The following is a 22,679-nucleotide window of genomic DNA, read 5'->3' on the forward strand; positions in this document are numbered from 1 at the left end:
TCTAAATCTACCACATGTCTATTTCCATTACACTCTAGACCTACCCTGTAGATGCTTTCACTAACTCCAGGCCTGTTACCTGTGTCTCTCAACTTGGGATAAAAATGGGTAGAGCTCTTTCCTCCTTACTATATCTCATCTAAATTTCCTGATCTCTGCTTTGATATTTTCACTTTGTTTTAGTTCCTCAAACTCACACCATTTTCCTTCTTAAATTTCGTCCATGGAGAAACATATAAGGTGGATACTATGTGTGTTTCTTCTAAGTCTCCCTACGCAAGCTCCTACAGTGTCTTCTCCATGTGCTTGTGCCTCTACTCCAGTATTTTCATGGAAGCCTCAGGGCTTTATGAACGCCCTTCCATGTGTATGTGGCTCTATACCTGTCTTTCTAAAAAAAAAAAAAATCCTTAATTTTTCTTCAATGATAAACTATACAGTGTTTTCCAAATAACAGCATGCTTCCTATTTCCTGTGTGATTATGACTTGGCCCTAGCCCTCTTCTTAGATCGCAATATCCCTTAATTAATCCCCACAATTTGTGATTTCTCCATAAATAAACTTAATAATTCATCATTTATCCTGCCTGAGTTTATTTTTGTCACTTCTTTCTTCAAAAGAGAACACTATTGAAGCAGCAGATGGATTCTGTTGGTTGACCTTCTATGTCCTATTAAGATATATTTATTTTTGCTTTCACAGAATAGCTGTAAATAGTATGGATGATGCTTATGAAAACACCAATAGAAGTTAAGATCATAAATGTTTGTTCACTTCAAATTAAAATTGACTTGTGGTAAAAAAAATAAAACAGGACCCCAAATTTGGAATCACAAATTATGGGACCCTCCAGAACCTTGGAAACATGCATCATTCTTACATTTGAAATCCACTTTGTATTATTTTAGCTATTGAGCTGTTTGAGAGTCAAACTGTGCCAATAGTATTTACCAGGCTGTTGTATGGTGCCGTGGATGGTGGACTCATGATGAAGGTTATCATAGTAGTGGGAATGCATGTGGGTGCAAAGTACAAGGTGAGATGGGAATGCAGACTGAGGGTGGGATGGTTACTACAACCCATTAGGGCACACCTCTTCATGACTGATTCTCGACAGCTCTTATGCTGTGCAGTAGGTTTCCTCCCAAGGACTCTTGGGAGACAAGTGCCCTCAAAACAGCCACTGACACTGGGCACACACACACACACACACACACACACACACACACGGCTATTACTATCCCATGTTAACAAATATGTATGCAAGAGGCAAGGATTTCCTTCATGACAGTTTCATATCTACACAAGTTATTTATGATGGTCAGCCAATTAAAGAACAAATATAGGCAATGAGTTCAATTTAATAATGAATTCATTTCCTCATGGCTTCAATATTTCACTAATGAACAATTTTTGTTGATAAAAATACAAGACCATAACAAGATTTACAGAATCCAAGCCCTCATATCACATCAAACCATATTCTTCCTCAGAACACACCACTATCTTCATCATCCTATGGGCACCCAGTGAGATTGAGCCCAACTTCAGTTCATGGATAGGTGATGTCCCTATGTGTAATATTCTTTTTTATAACTCCTTACCAATCACTGTTCTTCTGATACAAGATTTGACTTATTTAAGTAATCATGTTAAACCACTCATATGATCCATAACCATCATGGGGAACAAATGAAACTCACTTCTGTGGGGTGCAAAAACCACATTTGGTTTAAAAAATGCTATGATATCTTCAATCTGTATTGTAACCACAGATTAAATTCTAAGGAAAGATATAGAATCAAGAATTGATTTTATACTTGACCTTGTGAAGAGTATTTCTATGTGGTCATAGCAAAATAATGTAGCACTTGTGGACAAAGATGCAGCCCAGTAGTCCAGCACTGGAGGACATGATTGAAAAGACTTCCACAGCCACCATTAATTTCCCTTGGCTGCTTTGGTAGGCACGGAGGAAGGTGACCCACACACTGCAGAACACCAGCATGCTGAAGGTCAGGAACTTGGCTCCATTGAAGGTATCAGGCAGGCTCCTGGCCAAGAAAGCCACAGTGAAGCTTACTATGGCCAGAGATCCCAGGTATCCCAGGACTCAGTGGAAGGCAGTGACTGAGCCCTTGTTGCAAATGGTGATGATGTTTCCATATTTAGAGTGTGCATCTGTGTCGATAAAGGGTGCAGAGGTCCACAGCCATACTGCACAGGGAGTAATTTGGACCAGGGTGCAGGTGGGAATGATGAAGTTAGGTACCCCTGACACCAGCAGGCCCCTCATCCTTCTTCCTGGAGTGGTGACCTTGAAGGCCAGGAGCACAGTAGCTGTTTTGGTCAAGACAGTGGAGACAGCCACAGTGAAGAGAACTGCATATGTGATCCACTGCAGGACAATGGTGGCAGTGCTGGGACGTCCAATGAAGAGCAAGGAGCAGAGGAAACAGCACTTGAGGGAGATGAGCAGGGTGTAGCTGAGGGTGCGGTCATTGGCCTTCACGATGGGAGTGTCTTGGTGCTTCGCAAATACCCCAAGAACAAGAACTGTGAGTGCAGAGAATCCCAGGGCCAAGCAGGCTAGAGTGATCCCCAAAGGGTCTTCATAAGCCAGACAGGTCACAGCTTTCTGCAGGCAGTGGGTTTGCTCTACACTCGTGTACTGATCATCTGCACACTTCACACACCACTCCATGTCTGAGGCAGAGAGCAAAGACTCATCAGTACAGCTCCAGTTTTCATGTGTCACTGATGTCTCACATAAGTGTGTCCAGCATGATAGAAAACTGTTCCTTCTGTGTTGTCGTTGACAGCAAGACAAGTGGATTATCCTGAATACATGCCTCAAAATTAATTGATCTAACATGTATGGTGAAGGACTCCTAGGAAATATTATCATTTTCTCTTACCTCACATATATGAAATAGTTTAATTATCTCAATACTCCTTATATCAACACATTCAGAGTCATAATACAAGTCTTAACTGCTTGATGTGGTGGCTCACACCTTAAATCACTCACTTGGAAGGCAAAGCTTTGTATATCTCTGAGAACTTGAGGCCATCCTGTTGTTAAAGAGTGATTTCCATGCCTGCCTGGGCTATTGTGAATTCTTGTCACAATAAAACATTGGAAAACAGCTTAAACTGGATAATTTATAAATTCCAAATGTAATATATGGAATTGTGCAGACTGCATTCCAAGGCTAGGGTGAAAGCTGGTGCATTCTACTCTCCGACTCTAGGTGGAGCTCTGTTACGTATTCACAGTAGGGACATTGAAATCTTCCACCTTTATCTCATTAAGTGATAGTAATTCTCTGAATGAAAATGGACACCAGGATATAATTATCACCAAAAGCTGTACACCATCATCTTGGTGCAGGGTTTTGCAAATTAATTTTGAGAGGACATGGATAGCATTTATGCATTTTATTAAATTGTACCTCCATAATCCTTTGTCTTGGTAATTTATTCAAGACCTTATTGAGAAAGTAGGATGAGAAAAATCAGTTACCAAATTCCCAAGGAATAAAGATGACATGTGGTGAAAGATGGAAGAAGTCATTACTCTTACCTGTAAGGTGGAGATTTTGCTATGACATATGTTAATATTTAATCTTAAATATATTTGTTCATAAGATAAATTTGTAGAATATCTTTGCATATTGAATATGTACAATGATGAAGACACCTTTACTTCTTTTGTGTGTGTGCATGTGTGTATGCGGTGCATATGTGTGTGTGCATGTACAAACACATGCATGTGTGTTTTACATGTTTCTTTCTGTGTGTGCATGAACCTGTGTGTGTAGGAATTTGGAGAGCAGAGTTCTGCACTGGGTGGCCTCCTCAATTGCTGTCTATCTTATTCATGAGTTGGGGTACATTACTTTATCTGGAGCTCAACACTTGGACTAGACTAGATAGACACCAAATTCTAGAGTCCCACTCTTTTCACCTCTCCAAATTTGCCCCCACTCTTGTCTTTTTGTTGGTTCTGGAGATCTGAACTCAGGTTTTCATGTTTGGGTGGCAAACATTTTACCATCTATGTGGTCAAGTATGTCCAAAGACAGCTTTGGTTCCACTCATCCAAATGTTCTTTATGTTTCTTAATCATATTAATTAAATTTGTAGATATATGTAAACATTTAGGAAGTATCCCATAATTTTTATAGCATATATATCTACCAACATTTTCAGTTTGTTTTTCACTTAAAAGATGCCTATTGAGCAGAAACTGAAAAAAATAATTGGTAACTTAGTATTTAGCCACTGCTAAATTATATTACTAGTCATTCCATTTGGACTGTATATTTAACATGATAGTAACATTTGAATAACTGCAATATTATGAGTTCCTTTATAATAGAGCATCATTTTTAATTCCTTTTTTCTGTCTTTATCCACTGATATTAAATATTGTTCATATGTGCCTTATTCCCATTTTTGACATTACATCTACATTAATGCCAACTCCATCATCCAACCCTATGGAAGAATTTTCTAAAATTAAATTTAACTTTTATTTATTTATTTGAGCTAAGGAAAGAGGCAGAGAAGGACAGAGAGAGAGAGAGAGAGAGAGAGAGAGGGAGAGAGAGAGAGGGAGAGAGAGACTGAGAGAATAGGCATGCTAGGGCTTCCAGCCACTGCAAATGAACTCCAGATGCATGCGTCACCTTGTGCATCTGGCTTACATGGGTACTGAGGAATTGAACTGAAGTCATTTGGCTTTGCAGGCAAGCACCTTTACTGCTAAGCCATCTTTTCAGCCCCGCTATAGAAAACATGTTCTGGCTATGCAGCCTGTTTGAGAAAAACAGCCACCAAGAATGTTAACCAGTAGTAGATACTGTAAGTTTCTTGTCTGGCTATCTAGACAAAATATACCAACTACTGCAAAGTGGCATGGTTGTTGTGTGGGAATCAAATTCTCTCTGAATAGATTTGAGGCCAGCCTTGTGGGAAATAATTCATGTCTGACACTGAAAACTTAATCAAAATCCTTTAACTATGGAGTTCATAATCCCTGGGGTGGGGGCTACTCAGGTTGTCAGGTTAAATGGATATGTGTTTATGATCATATACTAATGCTACTTTCACTTTAGTTAGTGAAGCTTCCAGTTTTAGATTGTGGTGACCACTACAGACACTCAAAACTCATCAAAGTGCTGAGCAGAGACAGGGAAGTGTCCAGCACTAAGTAAGACATTTATATCTCAGTCTCCATGGTCAGGGTCCAGAAAAGGTGGTGGGAAGGAAATAATAGCCCAAGGAAGGGGAGGACTGCTTCTATTACTGTCTTACAGAAACAATGGCCATGGTATTTATTAGCACACAGTGGCTGTCACTACCTACACAAGACATACACAAGAGATGCCCAAAGGATGAATAAATAATGGCATTAAAGTAGAAGACAGCCTAGTTGGGAAGGAAAGAGATTCACTGGAGGGAGGATTTGGGAAGAGAAAGGGAAGTATGGTGTGAAGAGATTTGGATTTTGTAAAGTTGTCTTTATGTACAAAGGTTGCTAGTAAAAAGCTTAAAGCATGTTATGGAATGAAAAGAATTCAGTTAAAACTTTTAGCTCGTTCTAATCATATTAATAATTATTTCCACCTGTAACTCCCCTAGCACATAAGATCAGTTTCCAAAATCCTCTCCCATCATAAGCCTGTATGATTCAAATGCTGGCTTCAGCTCATGTTGTTGTGTGCATATTCACGGCAGTCTCTGATTGGTCCATCTTCAGTTTCCATCTCTGTTCGTTTCCCTCTCTCCCCTTAAGGAACTAAAAGACAATGGGAAGTACACCTACCCGTGGTCCTACATTACTGTGTGCATGCCAGTGCAAATACACACAGTCTGCACACCTATTCTTTGGCTGGAACCTGCTGGAAATGGGATGGGTTGAGGAAGTGGAGGTTTCAGGTATGCAGATCACCTTGGGATTAGTGAAAATCAATAAAAATAGGTACAATAATACCATGTGTGTAATTACACTCTGGAGATAAATAATGTTCAGTTCTTAAAATGATTTTCTTGCATGCAGTTACCTGTCTCATTTGAAATCTCATCTTTTGGGAACCGATAACAACCGAAGCAGCAGGTTGATTGTTCTTCCTGATGGGGTTTTCTGAACCCAGGACGGCACGGCACACTGCACACTGAAGGCAGGATCTGAGGATTTCAGACATGCGTCAGGGAAAGAAATCTAAGATTCTCCTCTCAAACCAGACAACTTTAGAAGGTTGGACCATGAAAAATTTATTTTTAGTGCTTTATGATCATAGTAATTTTGCTATATTGTATAATGTCGTTATATAATCATATGGAAACAAATTCATGAAAATTACAGTTTTTGTCAAATATTTAAAGATTTTACAAGTATAGCCAGGAATAAATATAGGATGAGGCGACATACATTCCACAAGAGCATGCTTATTAACGTCTAGTGTAAAGCACCACCACAGGACAACCCACCTGTCTACTTCCTGTGGCCCACTCTGGCATGTCTTCAGGTAAATACAACTGCTGACCATGTGGAAAACGTGGGGAAAACTGTCCTATTTTCACCTTCAGATCAATACCATGGGGGAAATTCCAAACGTTGAAGACATTGTACTTATCCTTTTCGGTTCATATTAACAACATCTCCCACAGGGCTAATAAAGTGCATGTTCTTCAGAAAAGCATAAACCTAAAAGATATGCATCATTCCATGATTGGAAAGGCTCACATGTCATGACTGTATGCATGATGTAGGGAATGCCCTTTGTTTTCTATTTCTTCCCTACAATGCACAATCACTGCTAAAAACCAACTGGTAAAATACGTGACATTGCATAGATCATTTAAAAATAACATTATGGTCTTATAATATTAGTTTGTTATCTGGGTGTGTAGGTACATGTGTTCAATGCCAGCTCTCAGGGGGCTGAGGTAGGAGCATTACCATGAGTCTGATGCCATCCTGAGATCACAGTAAATCTCAGGTTAGCTGGGGCTAGAGTGTTCTTTTCTATTTCAAGCAGGTAAAGGTTAATAATACACCAAATCTGAATGTTTACTAGTTCAGTTAAAATTATGTCTTCTAAATTCAGATTAAGTAGGTGATATGAGTCAAGATATTTACCTATTTTTCTAGGTTTTCCCCTGTTTTGGAATATGTTTTTAAAATATGTCTTAATGATTCTCCCTGTTTCATTAGCATTTATTGTTACATCTCTTTTCAGAGTGTTCTCTATTTTTCTTTGATAAATTTGACCATGAGTTTATTAATCATGTTTATGTTTTAAATAATCATATCCTAATTTCATCAATTTTTCTCTTTATTTTTTAATATATATTTTATTTTTTATTATGAGATATGTACATATTTTGTATGTAAATACCACATGTTGGTACTATCCTTTCCCTCCTCCCTCCCTTTTCTGAAGAGGCCTTCATTGGGGATGCAATTCAACCCTACGGGTATTGTGGGTCATGCATTATGAGGGCAGCAGTCAGTTATGGGGGAAAGGCAATATCTCTGTGCAAAATGCCCCAACTTGTGGCTCTAGAAATCTTTCTGCCCCCTCTCCCAAAAATTCCCTGAGCCATGATGGCAGCATTTTAAGTCTACTTCAGTGATTGGCCCTGAGGAGTATCTAGATTTCAGGTTTGGTAGGTGTTGAGTATCCTCAATATCTTTCTCCATCACCCTTGTGCTGATATCAGCTTAACTGAGAGTGCAGCATTCTTGCTCAATGTATGTGTGCCTGTGCATGTGTGTGTGTGTGTGTGTGTGTGTGTGTAATTATGTTATGTTATTTCTGTGTATTTGTATCTGTGTTGGTGCATATAGTTGTCCAGCATGTGGAGGACAAAGGACAAACTCAAATTTATTTCCCAAATGCCATCCAGCTTTATTGAAACAGAACCTCTAATTGGCTTGCATCTCACCAATTAGTCTAAAATGACTAGTCAGAACATGCCATAGCTGTCTGTCTCTGTTTCCACAGTATTGCAATTCCAGGCCAAGCACCCCCCTCAAAAACAAACAAACAAACAAAAAACATTGTATTTTTGTTATCATCAATAATGGCATGTTGTCTTGTGTCTTACTGTGCTTAATATACAGGTTGTTACTTTCAATATTTTTGTAACTAGAATGTTTTTATTTAGTTATTATTTTTATTAATTAGTTTTGTACTCAGTACTCAGTGAATACAGTCAGGTTAGTTCCATTGTTAGCTTCCTCCCTGTCCTCCCTCCTCCCTCTTGCCCCTCCTTGTTGGAGTATATGGGTCATGCATTGTGGAGTTAGCCCTCAGTTATGGGTAGGAGGAAACGTCTCTGTGTATCATGACCCAGTGTGTGGCTCTGACATTCTTTCGGCCTCCTCTTCTGCAAATTTCAAATGTTATAAGCACCCATTTGATTTAATTTAATTACAATTCTTTCATTGAGTAACAATAATCATTTCAATTAAAATGCACTATCCTGCACTTGCATTAAAAAGAAAAAGAGTAGCTATCAGGCTCTGAAACTCAATTCATATATGTATAAAGTATGTAAAAGGAGGGAACAGTAATCTAGACAAAACTTGACTCGGGGAGGCATATTTGTGAACTGGAAGGTTCTACAGTGCTGTTTGGGATCAGAATGCACAGGAAAACATGCCCATCATCGGCTCTTTAACTATCTCTGCATATTGTACTTATGCAATGGTATAACATTGATGCATTTATGTAGGAAAAATCAAGAAAATAAATTAAGTCAAAGATTATGTAATAAAATTGCCTGGATAGTTCATGCTATTATAATTTTATAAAATAGAAAATACATTTTGGGCCATAGAAATAGCTTTGCTGGTAAGGTCCTTGCCTTGCATTCATGAGAACATCAATTCCATCCCCTATATCCACATAAAATTTATTTTGAACTGGAAATAGAATTAAAATTCACTATTCTTGAGTCTATCTGTTAGACAAATTATGTGATGCAATTATTTAAATACTCTAAACTCTTCCACTAAAATAAATGTATGTATTTATACTTGCATGAAGATCATTAAAAGAACATATATTATTTCTTTTTTAATTTTATTTTTGTTTATTTTGACTTATTTATTTGAGAGTGACAAAGGAAAAGGCAGAGAGAGAGAGAGAGAGAGAGAGAGAATGGGTGCACCAGGGCCTCCAGCCACTGCAAACGAACTCCAGATGCATGAGTCACCTTGTTCATCTGGCTTACATGGGCACTGGGGAATGGAGCCTCAAACCAGGGTCCTTAGGCTTCACAAGCAAGCGCTTAACCTCTAAGCCATCTTTCCAGTACCCAGATATTAATTCTTATATAACATAATAATAAATATAACAAAGAAGTTGAATACAAATGTTGAAATATTCAATCAATCACTTGTCAAAGCTTACTTTCTTCTTTCTTTTTTTTTTTTTTTTTTTTGCGGTAGAGTCTCACTCTAGCCCAGGGTGACCTGCAATTCACTATGGAGTCTCAGGGTGGCCTCGAACTCACGGCAATCCTCCTACCTCTGCCTCCCAAGTGCTGGGATTAAAGGCGTGCGCCACCACGCCCGGCTCAAAGCTTACTTTCAAGTAGAGACAGTCTCTTCATGAAAGATAGCTCTGTATAATACTGTATAACCACTTGAACAAGATTGAAAACTGAGATATATCACTTTCCCCAAACAAAAACCAATTATGCGTATATGAAATCCTTAATATGTTCCTGAATTTATGTAACTACCAGTGAAAATTATGGAGAACTTATTATATATTGGCCTACCCATTTCCCTGGATATAGATTTAAACCAAATTTGACATGTGAATAGCTGAAGTAAAAACTCCTGTGCATCAATATAAACATTGAACAGATTAAAGAGATGGAGGGCAGATAGAGATTGTTTTTTCTTCTTAACCATGGTACAAAGGGAACAAGCTGGAGAAAATACAAACCACCAATTATTTACCACAAAAGAAACAATCAAATCAGTAAGTGGATAATCAAAGGAGAGACACATTTTAGAGAAGTATAGTAATATTCAAGTAAAAAATGATCGATGTTAGAAGCACATGTTGGGACACTATGCACAGAGACATTGCCTCTTATCATAACTGATGGCTAACCCCACAATTCATGGCCCACATTCCCCAAGGAAGAGGGTACCTGAGGAGGAGGGGGACAGGGAGGAGGCTAACGATAGTACCAACATGGTTTTATACATACTTTGTACATAAATTTAAAAAAAAGAAAAAAATGATTGAAGAGCTAGAGAGATGGCTAGTGGCTAAGGCATCTGCCTATGAAGCCAAAGGACCCAGTTTCTACTTCCAAGGACCCCATGTATACCAGATGTACAACGCGGTGCATGCTTCTGAGGTCTACTTGCAGTGGCTGGAAATCTTGGCACACCCATTCTCTCCTCCCTCACTTCTTTTTCTGCCTATCTCTCTCTCTCTCTCAAATACATAAATTAACTCAAAAGATTAAAGTGTTGGGTCATCATGTAAATGCAAAGCAAGGAAGATTTAAGAATCTATTTCACTGCAGGGAATATGTGTGCAGTGTCCAAATGACAATCAGTAAACACTAGTGAGCACACGCAGAAAAGTAAAATCTTATAAATGTTTGTGCAATTGGTCCATATCCCTGTCAGTAAATAAATTGTAACTCCCAATAAAGTAAAGACAGAATCAGCATTTGGGGCAACTGTGTCCTTACTGAGTATAAACACATGGTAGACAAAGTCAGCACACATCAAAAGCTCTTGCATGCTCATGGTTTATTCATGTGTTGTTCAAATAGCTAGGTAAAACAGTATGTGTTTGCACATATGTACAAATGAATGGTTGGATACAATATAGTGCATATTCTTGAAATTTACTCTTTAGATTGAATAGGAATAAATCCCTGTCATACGCAGGAAGTCAGGACATCAGAGTCTATATTACTGAGCCATACAGAAAAGCACAAGTTCTCAAGTATCTTCCTGAATACTGAAAGTGGGATATAATACCATGTAATCAGATAACTGTAGAAGTTCCATAAAGCCAGGGCAAGGGGACCACAGAGATAGAGAAGTGCAGGGTAAGAAGGAGCAGTTGTGGATATGTGCTGTCATATTCAGTGCAAGAATACATACAAATGTCTCAATAAATCACAATACTGTAAAATAAATGTGTCACTAAATATAATTATACAAAGGTAAAAATAGAAGCATATGAATATAATTATTCCCATGACTGATGGTATATTTACATAAAAGGAAAATTTATAGCAAAAATGTTCTGTTTTTTACCACTGAATGAATAGGAACTTGCTTATAAACACCGGAAAAGTTTGAAATATTAATGATAATCCACACTATTTTATATAAAAATTAACACCAATCATATATAATAGTGATACTTTGTTTACAACATAACTGTAGACCACTGCATCCTTTTAGTTTTTTTTTTTTTTTGTCATATTTTCTTATCTGTATCAAAACTCCTACTTAACAATGAGCTCTGGGTTGCAAAAGAGGATTTATTTTTGCACCTGTCTTTAAGTCTTTGTCCATTAGCTCAACAGCCTTTTAGTTTTTATTAGGAATTTTTAGATATACATATAATTTTTAAAACTATTTATTTTGTTGCAAGGAAAGAATTCAAAAAAGGAGAGAGAGAAACAGACAGACAGAAAGAAAGAAAGAAAGATCGAAAGAAAGAAACAAAGAAAGAAACAAAGAAAGAAACAAAGAAAGAAACAAAGAAAGAAAGGGTGTGCCAGGTCCTCTAGCTACTGCAAACAAATTCCACGTGCATGTGCTACTTTGTGCACATGACTTTAAATGGGTACAGGGGAATTCAACTCGGGCTGGCAGACTTTGCAAGAAAGCACCATCACTCACTGAGCCAACTCCCCATTCACAGATATTTGGACATAATCACCTCTCTTTACCTTTTTTTCTCCTTTCCACTTACTTAACTGAGCTAGAGGTCCTGGCACACCTATTCTCTGTCTCCCCCTCTCTCTGTCTACCTCTTTCTCATTCTCTCTCTCTCTCTCAAATATGTAAATATAAAAAAGATTAAAGTGTTGGGTAGTCATGTAAATACAAAAAAAAAAAATCAGAATTAGGAATCTCTTTCACTGCAGGAAATATGTATGCAGTGTCCAAATGACAATCAGTAAATACTACTGAGAACATGCAGAAAAAATAAAATTTTATAAGTTTTTGAGTAATTCTTTCATGTTGCCTGCAATAACTACACTGGGACTCTCAATAAAGTAAAAACAGAATTAATAGTTGAGGCAAATGTGCCACTACTGAGTATAAATACATAGCAAAAAAAAAAAGTCAGCACACATCAAAAACACTTGCATACTCATGATTTATTCTTGCACTGTTCAAATACTTGGTAAAAGAGTATGTGTTTGTACCTATGTGTACATGAATGGTTGAATAAAATATAGTGCATATACTTAAAATTTACCCTTTAGAAATGAATAGGCATACATTCCTGTCATATGTGGGAAGATACAGGCAAGACGTCAGAGGCAAATCTGTGAGCCATACATGAAAGCACAAGTTTTCAAATTTCTTCCTGACTACTGAAAGGATATTAATACTTTGTAATCAGATACCAATAGAAGTTACAGAAAGCCAGGGTAAGGGTACAATAGAGACACAGAAGAAATGCAGGGTAAGAAGGAGCAGTGGAGGATATATATTGTCATATTCAGTACACATACATATAAAATGTCCCAATGAATCACAATACTATCAAATTAAATGTGTCTCTAAATATGGTTATGCAAAGTTAAAAATTAGAAGCATATGAATACAATTATTCCTATGGCTGATGGCATATTTATACACAAGGAATATTTATAGTCAAAAATGTTCTGTTTTTCTACTGAAGGCATGGGAAGTTGAATATAAATATCAGAAAGTTTGGATTATCAATGATAGTCCACATTATTTTATATAAAAATGTAACACCAACCATATCATAATGCTAGTTTGTTTAGGACATAACTGTAGACAACTGCTTACCTTTAATTTTTCATTAGGAATATTTAGACACACACACACACACACACACACACACACACACACACACACACATATTTTTTTTTCTTTTTCGGTTTTTCCACTTAGGGTCTTGCTCTAGCCCAGGCTGACCTGGAATTCACTGTGGAGTGTCCTACCTCTGCCTCCCAAGTGCAGGGAGGCTTGATACATATGTAACTTTTATGAATTTTATTTATTTTGTTGCAAGGACAGAATTCCCAAATGGAGATAGTGAGAAAGAGAGAGCGGAAGAGAGAGAGAGAGAGAGAGAGAGAGATTGAGAGAGAGAGAATGACTGTGCCAGGTCCTCCAGCTACTGCAAACAATCTCCACACGCATGTGCTACTTTGTGCACATGATTTTCAATGGGTGCATGGGTATTGAATTTGGGCTGCCTGACTTTGCATAAAAGCACTATCACTCACTGACCCAATTTCTCAGTCATAGATATTTGGATGTAATCATCTCTCTTTACATTCTCTTTCTCGCTTTAACTGAACCACTTTTATTTTCCAGGTGACCACTTTTGTATTTTCATGTCTTTGTGTGTGTTTGTGTATGTGACCCCTGAGTTTTACTAGAGTTGCTTGCATGAGCTTGCATGTGTTAATACAGAAGCATGGGCACTGTGGTGGTTTGATTCAGGTGTCCTCCATAAACCTAGGTGTTCTGAATGCTAGGACCCCAGCTGATGGATATTTGGGAATTAATGCCTCCTGGAGGGAGTGTATTGTTGGAGGCGGGCTTATGGGCTTTATAGCCAGTTTCCCCATGCCAGATTTTGGCACACCCTCCTGTTGCTGTGGTCCACCTTACATTGGCCAGGGGGTGATGTCCACCCTCTGCTCATGCCATTGTTTGCCCCTGCCATCGTGGAGCTTCCCCTTGAGCCTGTAAGCCAAAATAAATCTCTTTTTCCCAGAAGCTGCTCTTGGTTGGGTGATTTCTACCAGCAATGCGAACAGGACTGCAACAGTAAAGTGGTACCGAGGAGTGGGATTGCTGCTAGACACCTGACTATGTGGCTTTGGCCTTTTGGAGCTGATTTTCAAGAGGACTGTGGGAGGATTTGAAACCTTGGCCTAAGAGATGCTTTGCAGTGCTGTATGTACAGCTTGATGGTCTATCCTGGTCAGAGCTGAAAGACCAGAAGGCAGTAAGAACTATGGACTGTGAGGTTTGGCTTATGAGGGTGAGAAAGAGCTGTGCCTGGACTGGGCTAGCAGTTTGTGTGAGAAGCTCGCTCTTGTGCCCATGTACTGGGAAGTTGTGCAGGGTTGCTTTGCGTAGAAATGAACTGGTGTGTGCAGAGGGATATGGCACAGAAAGAAAAATCTTTGGGTGAACTGTTGCCCGTTCAGCTGTAACTGAGCGATTACAACCTATGAGACTGGGCTGGCTGACCTGCACTGGGGCAACAAGAGGAATGTAGACTCTTTTTAAGGGGCCTGAGTGCTCAAGGAGTGTCCTGTTCTTCAAAGTCTGCTTTATTCCCCCCATGGATTAACAAACTGGCACCCTACCTGGTATCGTGGAGTATAAGAAATGCTGGAAAGAGGGTCATTGAGTTTGCAACACGGTCTTGTGTTTTGGAAATGGCCATGGGAAGTGTGAAGTAGGTTTGCTGGTTGCCTGCATATAGACCCCATGGGGCCATGAAGATGAACCATGGCTTGCAGTGGAGACCCAGTGGAGATGCTGGGACCATGAGATGGCTGCCGAGGTGCTGCTTGCCGATGAAGTTTTCCAGGACTGTGAGTAGCCTAGCTGGAGGGGCGGAATTGGAATGCCAGAGACTTGTTGCTGGTTAGAATTATCGGACTTGAAGATTTGTCACTGGCTAGAGTTGTTGGACTTGAAGCTACAAATGTTTGCCCTGCTTGTTTTAAATCTTGTATTGGTTGAATGTTTCTTTGCTATGCCCAATGCCATCTACTGCAATGTGAGTATTTATTCTGTGCCATTCTGGGTTTTTTAAGGTTATTTTTTTGGTATTATGGCTCAGCTAAAGATATTGGACTATGGGGATGTATGAACATCTTTGGGATTGATAAAAACTATGGGGACTTTTAAAAAGAGATGAAAGCATTGTATTTTATATCATGTATGGATATCAGTTTATGGCGGCCAGGGGCGGAATGTGGTGGTTTGATTCAGGTGTCCCCCATAAACCTAGGTGTTCTGAATGCTAGGTTCCCAGCTGATGGATATTTGGGAATTAATGCCTCCTGGAGGTAGTGTATTGTTGGGGGCGGGCTTATGGGCTTTATAGCCAGTTTCCCCATGCCAGTGTTTGGCAAACCCTCCTGTTGCTGTGGTCCACCTTATGTTGGCCAGGGGTGATGTCCACCCTCTGCTCATGCCATAGTTTGCCCCTGCCATCGTGGAGCTTCCCCTTGAGCCTGTAAGCCAAAATAAATCTCTTTTTCCCAGAAGCTGCTCTTGGTTGGGTGATTTCTACCAGCAATGCGAACTGGACTGCAACAGGCACGTTACCAGTGGTATATCAGTGAAGAAATATCACCCTTTGTGTACTCAATACACATATATCTCAAGTAAAAGTTTTTAAAGCAAACAACAATTTTCAAGATTTAAAGTTATTTGAGTGTCTGGAGAGATGGCTCAGTGAATAAAGCACTCACTGCTCAAGCTCAGGTACATTGCTCTGATCCCCAGAACCTATGTAGTAAGCCAGAAGCTGTGGCAGGCTTCTGTAGTTCAACCACGCTGAGGCTAATGCAGTATATGAGGCAGGGGATAAGAGGATATTCTGGAAGTCAAGTGAGTAGAGATTAGAAAACATTGACATGAGCACACACACAAATAGTAATGACAAAATTAATCAAAACCCTAAGTGTCATTTCACAATCAAGTAATAAATAAATAAAATAAATAAACAAAAGCAAAGCAATCAACAATCAGTATTTCTCAGCTTTTCAGGAAATAGCAACATTTAGAGTCATGCATGTTGTTAAAATTCACTTGTTATTTTTGAAACAAACATATGAACATGATATAAGTCAAAGTTAACATGGTAAAATTCATAATTTAAGCTTTTGTATACCAAAACATAATATTTAAGATATTCAGCTTAATAATAGGAAAGGTTTTGTTGCCTCAGAGGCTGGGAGATTTCAGTCCATCATTTGGGGTTTTGATATGTAGTGCTCTGGTGCCTGTGGAAGCCCAGAGCATCACAGGGAAGTGGTGGAACAAAACACTCATGTCACTGTATGGATTGAAGGGAAAAATAATAGAAACATTGGGATTCCACAGTCTATGTTGGATGCTCACTGCCTGAGTATGAAACTTCCCTTAATGCATCACTTCAGTATCTCACAAGTTTACAGCATGTGAACAAAAAAAATGATATCCATTCACTCACCACACAGGTATTAGAATATGACACAATTCAACCATAGCCCTACTCTAATGTTCGCAAGTTATATGCACAGAGGCCATGATGTCTGTTCATTCACCAAACAAGTATTATGAGAAACTATCATAAAGTGTTATTGAAGCTACCATGAGAGAGATTCATTTTCCTCAGCCAATGAAATTCTGATGCAGAAACTCATCAGATGAGCAGGAACATAAAACATAATTTGTTGAACTGCAGATAAAAACTCCCATTAAATATACAAATGAAATAACTTGATACAACTAATAATTCTTTATATAATTGATTGCTTTTAAATTAAAATCACCAAAAATAAGGGATATCCCATTTATCTAGTGCTAACTTTACTCTCAATCAGAGAATCTCCTTCTCTTTTTCAGATAGACGCAGGTACTAAGGAGAGAACCACTCCATCATACCTCAAAAGGGCCCCAGCTGAAACTAAGAATAATTGGCGAAACAAGCAAGGGTGCTGTTTTCTTGGTGAACCTGGTACCAGCACAAGGGTAAAGGAGATTGACACAGAGAACAATCAACTTCTAACAAATCAGGTATCCAGAGACACAGAGGCTCCAAGTACCTCATCACTAACGCAGACCCAAAATGAACCCAACATGGCTCAGTAAAGTTTTGTGGAAGAGGGGGCAGAAAGAATGTCAGAGCCACATGTTGGGTCATGATAGGCAGAGACATTTTCTCCTACCAATAACTGTGGGCTCACTCCACAATGCATGACCCATATACCTCAACAAGGAGGAGCTAGGGGGAGGGGGTAGGACATACAGGAAGCTAACAATGGTACCAACTTGACTGTATCACTGAGTACAAATCTAATTAATAAAAAAAAATAAAAAATTCAAATCACCACATTGTTTCAAGATATAACAAATGAAGCCAAGAGGTACAATGGCAGAAATGTATGAAAACAATTTCTATATCAGCTTTGGGAGAAAATACCTGTGTAGTAGGTGTGCTGAAGTATAAACAAAAGGAACAGTGTAACCATTGTAGAACATTGTAACCACTGAAGACAGGAGCAAATAACACATGACTGAGTCTGAGGCAGTTTGTATCACAGACCCAAACCTAAAAAGTATTGAACAAAGCAGCATGTAAAATATTTTAGGAAAACTCCTTATCAGATCTGGTTCTTTTTTTTTTAGATCTGGTTCTTAAATAGATCAATTAGCATCCTCAATACTCCCAGAAAAGTCTACAAAATGTCTTTACAACATTGGGTCATGAAATTTATAATGGAAATAGAGATAAAAATGTTGAAGTTCATGTTTACACAGAACATCCCCAACTGTTTAGAAGTCCTGAGTAGACAGTATGGTGCAGAAGGCTTTAATGTACCAGGTTTACCAAAGAAAAGCACAGCCATGCTAAGAAAACTGTGGCTGTCTTATGAAAATAGACAAGTACAATGTCAATATCAGTATCAATAATGGTTCACTAATATTTTTCTGATGTTGATATAAATTTCTACAAATGGTTATGCACAATGCACTATAACATTCGAAACTACTACAATATCCAGCTCTACCTTTCTGAGAACATACTTGAAGGGATCTCAGTCAAACCACAATAGAGTCACCTGAAACCCAATTCCTGTCAGCACTTTGTCCAGCAGCCACATTATGGAATCGTAGTAAGTGCTCACCCACAGGCAAGCAGATGTGGAGTGAGGAACACATGCACACAAAGAAGCTCAGCTCGTCCAGCATGGAGAACACAATGATGGAATTCACTCTATAGGATGAGTGGATTTGGAAATTATGGTATACAATGTGCTACAGCTAACTTCACATTGCTGGCACAAAACACCCAACCAAAATGAGCTTGTGGCAGGAAAGGGTTTATTTTGGCTTACCAACTAGAGGGGAAACTCCCTCATTACAGGTAACATTGTGGTCTGTGCAAAGGCCGTACATCACTTCCTGGCCAGCATCAGGAGGGTAACAGCAACAGGAGAGTATGACAGAATTATACAGGTAAGCCAGTGCTAACAAACCACTGAGGTCCACCCCCAGGAACAGCTCTCCTTTAGTTAGACTCCACCCCAAATTTCCATCAGCCAGGGATCAAGCTTGCAGAACACATGAGTTTATGGGGAACAATTAATTCAAATCACCACATTCTATCCTGGCCCCCATAAGCTGCTAACAATCCATGTAAAATGCAATGCATTCAGTCCAACCTTAAAAGTCCCCAGAGTTTTTATCAATCCTAACAATGTACAAACCTCCCAATAGTGCTAGGTCTATTAATGGTTAACAGAAAATCAAAAATAAAATAAAATACTGAAAGTAATACCACAGAATACATATTAAGTCTGCAATAGATGCATAGAAAGGAAAGATTTAGCTTTGAAAGAAACAGGACAAACATCTGTAACTCCATGTCCAATACTCTAACCAGTGAAAAATGCCTAGAGTTTTCCACTTCTGGCCATCCAAAGAGGCTGCTCACAGCCTGGGAAAAAGTTCTCTCAAACCAGAAATTCTCTTTGGCAGTCACCTCATAGTCCTGGCAACTTCATTTGCTCCCTATTACAAATCAAGGTTCATCTTCATGGATCCATTGGGCCTCCATGTAGGGACTTCCAGTTATTCATCCTCACATTTCCCATGGCAATTTCAAAAATAAAGTAAAATAAGTAATAAAACTAAAACCATGTTGTAAATCCAATGACCCTCTCTTTCAACTGTTATACTGCATAGCATAGTGCCTGGTAGGCTACCAATGTTGTTCATGCAGGAGAGAATAAAGCCAACTTTGAAGAGCAGGATACTCTTTCAGCATTAAGGACCTTTACTTTTAAAAGTGTTATCAATTTTCTTGTTGTTCCAATGCAGAACAGCTGGACCAGTCTCAATAGTTATGATCTCTCAAACATTTGAAGCTGAATTGAGCTTCTGTCTTTAGCCCTAAGTTTTCATTTCTATCTGTGTCACATCCACCTACTAACACCAGTCCATTCCTATGCAAAGCAACTTTGCATAAGTTTTCAGGACATAGGCAAGCCAAATGCAGCCAGCATCTCATACATACTGCTACTAACCCAGTACCTATGAAATTCCTTCTTCCCCTCACAAGGCAAACCTCACACTCCGTAGTTCTCAGTGCATTCAGGTCTTTAAATTCTGACCAGAATTATTTATGAAACTGCATTCAACACTGAAAGACATCTCTTAGACCAAGGTTTCAAATCCTTACAAATTCCTCTCACAAATGAGCTCCCAAAGATCATTAAATATATAATTATACAAATAAAATAATGGAGCATACCATAGGGGACCCAAAATAATCAAGGCAGGCATTTGAAGCAAAAGAAAGTTCCACTAGGGTGTGAACCAGCAAAGTCCAATGAAAGGCATCACTGAAAATATTGTAGGAACTTGATTGTGTTTGTTCATCCTATTAATAATAATTAAACATATATGACAATGAATAGTTAATCCACAGAGATAGTCAAATTGCTGGCTGTGCTGCACAATAACATCACAGAGAATGAACTCCCTCAGTGGGTGGCTGTCTTGTACATGTGCTCAATGTCACATCCATAGGTCACAGAGCACACATGTCATTACGTGATGCTGCCACATCATTCTAATGAGTCAGTAAGCATTTACATGAGTGGTTTTCCCTGTCAAGTGTGGCACAGACCAGGTAAGTGATCCTTGTGAGGCTTTAGGAAGTAATACCAGTGAAGAAACACTAGAGATGCAAAGGGACACTTGGCTGAAGCAGCTCAGCCCTGAACTCAGTCACTGGGACTGTTTCTGAGAAAATCACTGAGCACAAACCATGCTGGTGGCAAAAGAAGTAGATGTGTGAGGAAGCCAGGCAGAGAGGACTGTCTTTTCTGCTCCTACCCATTTAGGTGAGTGATAAAAAGAAACACAAAATACTATGGCTCATTAAAATGTGAAAATAGTGTTCAGTAGAAGACAAAAATAATATTTGGTCACATTACATGGATGTGGTTGGAGGTAATATGACAGAAGACCTACAGTGTTAGGCAATCAGCCTCATACAATTTATGCATCAACAGATGATGATAATACACAGAAAAAGAAGCAAATACAAGGACACTTTTCATTAAGGAGATACATGAAATATCCTTTTGGTATGTGTTCTTTCTGTAAATAAATATCAAAAATGCAGTCATTCTACATACATTCAAAAATGTGCCTTTTGGGATTTGTTCTCCAAAAGCACATGCTTCCAGTTAAACTGCCAAATAGGTGTGGAAAGTTCAAGAGCAAACAGACCCAAACCAGGGAGCACCTATTCTCCATGTCGTCCAAGACATACGCATGTCCAGAGGCAGGGCCTGTGCTGTCATGCAGTCATTTGTCATACATGAGATGTGTTTGTGCATGTTCATGGGTGTCTGTTTTATCTCTGTGTCTGAATGGAAAGGCCAATCAACTTCTCACATGACTTTCCACACAGCCTTTTCTCTCCTCTCTGGAGGTATATGAGACGCTCTTCCCCGGGAATCTGCATCTGAGGTCCCCATCTGTGTGACAAACAGAGGCTGAAAAACATGTTGTGAAGATCCTTTTCTGCCTCAGGTGCCATGACCTCACTCATGTCCATGGACGCCTGCTTGGGGATGAGTTAATCTGACGAAATATTTTCCCAGGTCTGTGCCAATAGTGATTTGTTTGAAGAACAGTTGAAATGATATGAGTGGATTACCTCAGAGGTTCCAAGTAAAATGCGAATTGAAAGGATCATAAAGGGTCTATGGCAGTCAGAGCTCAGGCAGAACCATAGGCCCTACCTAGTCATTTGTCAAACATAGGGAGGAGCCTGCATGTGCCAGTGTACAGCCACACAGAACTCACAATCACTATGTCAACCGTGCCCTGATGAGTACCAGTCACAAGAGCAGAATCCTAACAATTGTACCTGTTTTCCAATGTTTGGGTTACCAATAATCATGAATTTCCCAACTTCATGGTGAATTGAAATCTGCCTGGCCAGTCCCTCAATGTCAGCACAGACACTAAGCTTCATATGGATTCACACACCATGACTCCCTCTCTGCTGCTCAATCCCTGGGCATAAATATCTTGTGGTGATGTCTCTATTTGTCTGAAACATTGCCTTCCCCCATTGTTTGTACTTATCTCTATGTAGCTGGATGACAGCCATATATTTAAAGTTAGGAAACAAAATCTTTGGAGAGGACTAAGAGGCAGAGGCAGAGATATATGAGGAAGCATATTATGGAGGGAGGAAGAAATTTAATCCTTCATAGAGGGAAATAAATAAGATAATGCCCAGAACATGTGTGTATTTTTCTTCTTTTATTAGTGAGCATCCAAAATAGTGGATTTCATAAGGATGTTTTCATACATGCATAACATTGTAAGTGTTTCACTTTGTACATCAACCACATTTAGCCCTGTTCTCTTTCCCCACTTGACACCATGTCTCTCAGGAATGTGTCACAGTGATTGTAACACACCTGGCATCTCCAGGAAGGAAACAGTGTATATGTCTGAAGCAATTTCAAGAATGTCTGGTGCACCGACAGAACAATGAGGAGCCAGTGTTTCCAAAGTGAAGAGGAAGATGGTAGAGCTGTAGGAGTGTGTCCCATACACAAAACGTTTGTAACATGGAGACAGGACATAATTTGAAGGAAGATGGGAGACACTGGAGAATGTGGGATCAGACTGGCATTGTCTATATTGTTTTTCTTACTGTTGAAGTGTTAGCCAAGTTTCTGTAAAAAATACCTGAGGCAAATCGACTCTGAAAGAGGAAAGTAATTGGGATGATAGCTTACTTGGTAATGTGCATACCTTGTGAGCATGAGGACCTGAGTTCTATCCCCAGATCCCACATAAAGAAGCCAGGTGTGGTGGCACATGCTTGTAACCACAGCACTGAGCAGTGGAGAAGGAGGATCCCTGGGTCTCAGTGAACAGCCATTCTAGTCTAATTGGTGAGCTCCAGACTAATAAGAAACCCTCCCTGAAAAAATTGGATGGTACTTGAGGAATGACACCTGTGGTCTCCACACATGCACTGGTACACAACAAAACACACACAACACACACACACACAACACACACACACACACACAACACACACACACACACAGGACAAGTTGATTATGACTCATGGTTTCAGAGGCTTCATTCATTGTTGACTGACTCCATTGCCTTAGGCCTGTG

At 39.2% G+C, this 22,679-nt stretch overlaps 1 non-coding gene and 1 pseudogene across 1 annotated transcript; both read right to left on the reverse strand.

Annotated features, from left to right (window-relative positions):
* Window positions 1–1,850: 1,850 nt before the first annotated feature.
* LOC101611033 lies at window positions 1,851–21,510 on the reverse strand (annotated as a pseudogene).
* On the reverse strand, window positions 11,484–11,605 carry LOC123455216. The gene has a single exon (XR_006633761.1). It is a non-coding gene; the product is annotated as a small nucleolar RNA SNORA40 (small nucleolar RNA).
* Window positions 21,511–22,679: the final 1,169 nt, after the last annotated feature.

Source organism: Jaculus jaculus, chromosome 15, assembly GCF_020740685.1.
Source record: "Jaculus jaculus isolate mJacJac1 chromosome 15, mJacJac1.mat.Y.cur, whole genome shotgun sequence".
Lineage (NCBI taxonomy): Eukaryota > Metazoa > Chordata > Mammalia > Rodentia > Dipodidae > Jaculus > Jaculus jaculus.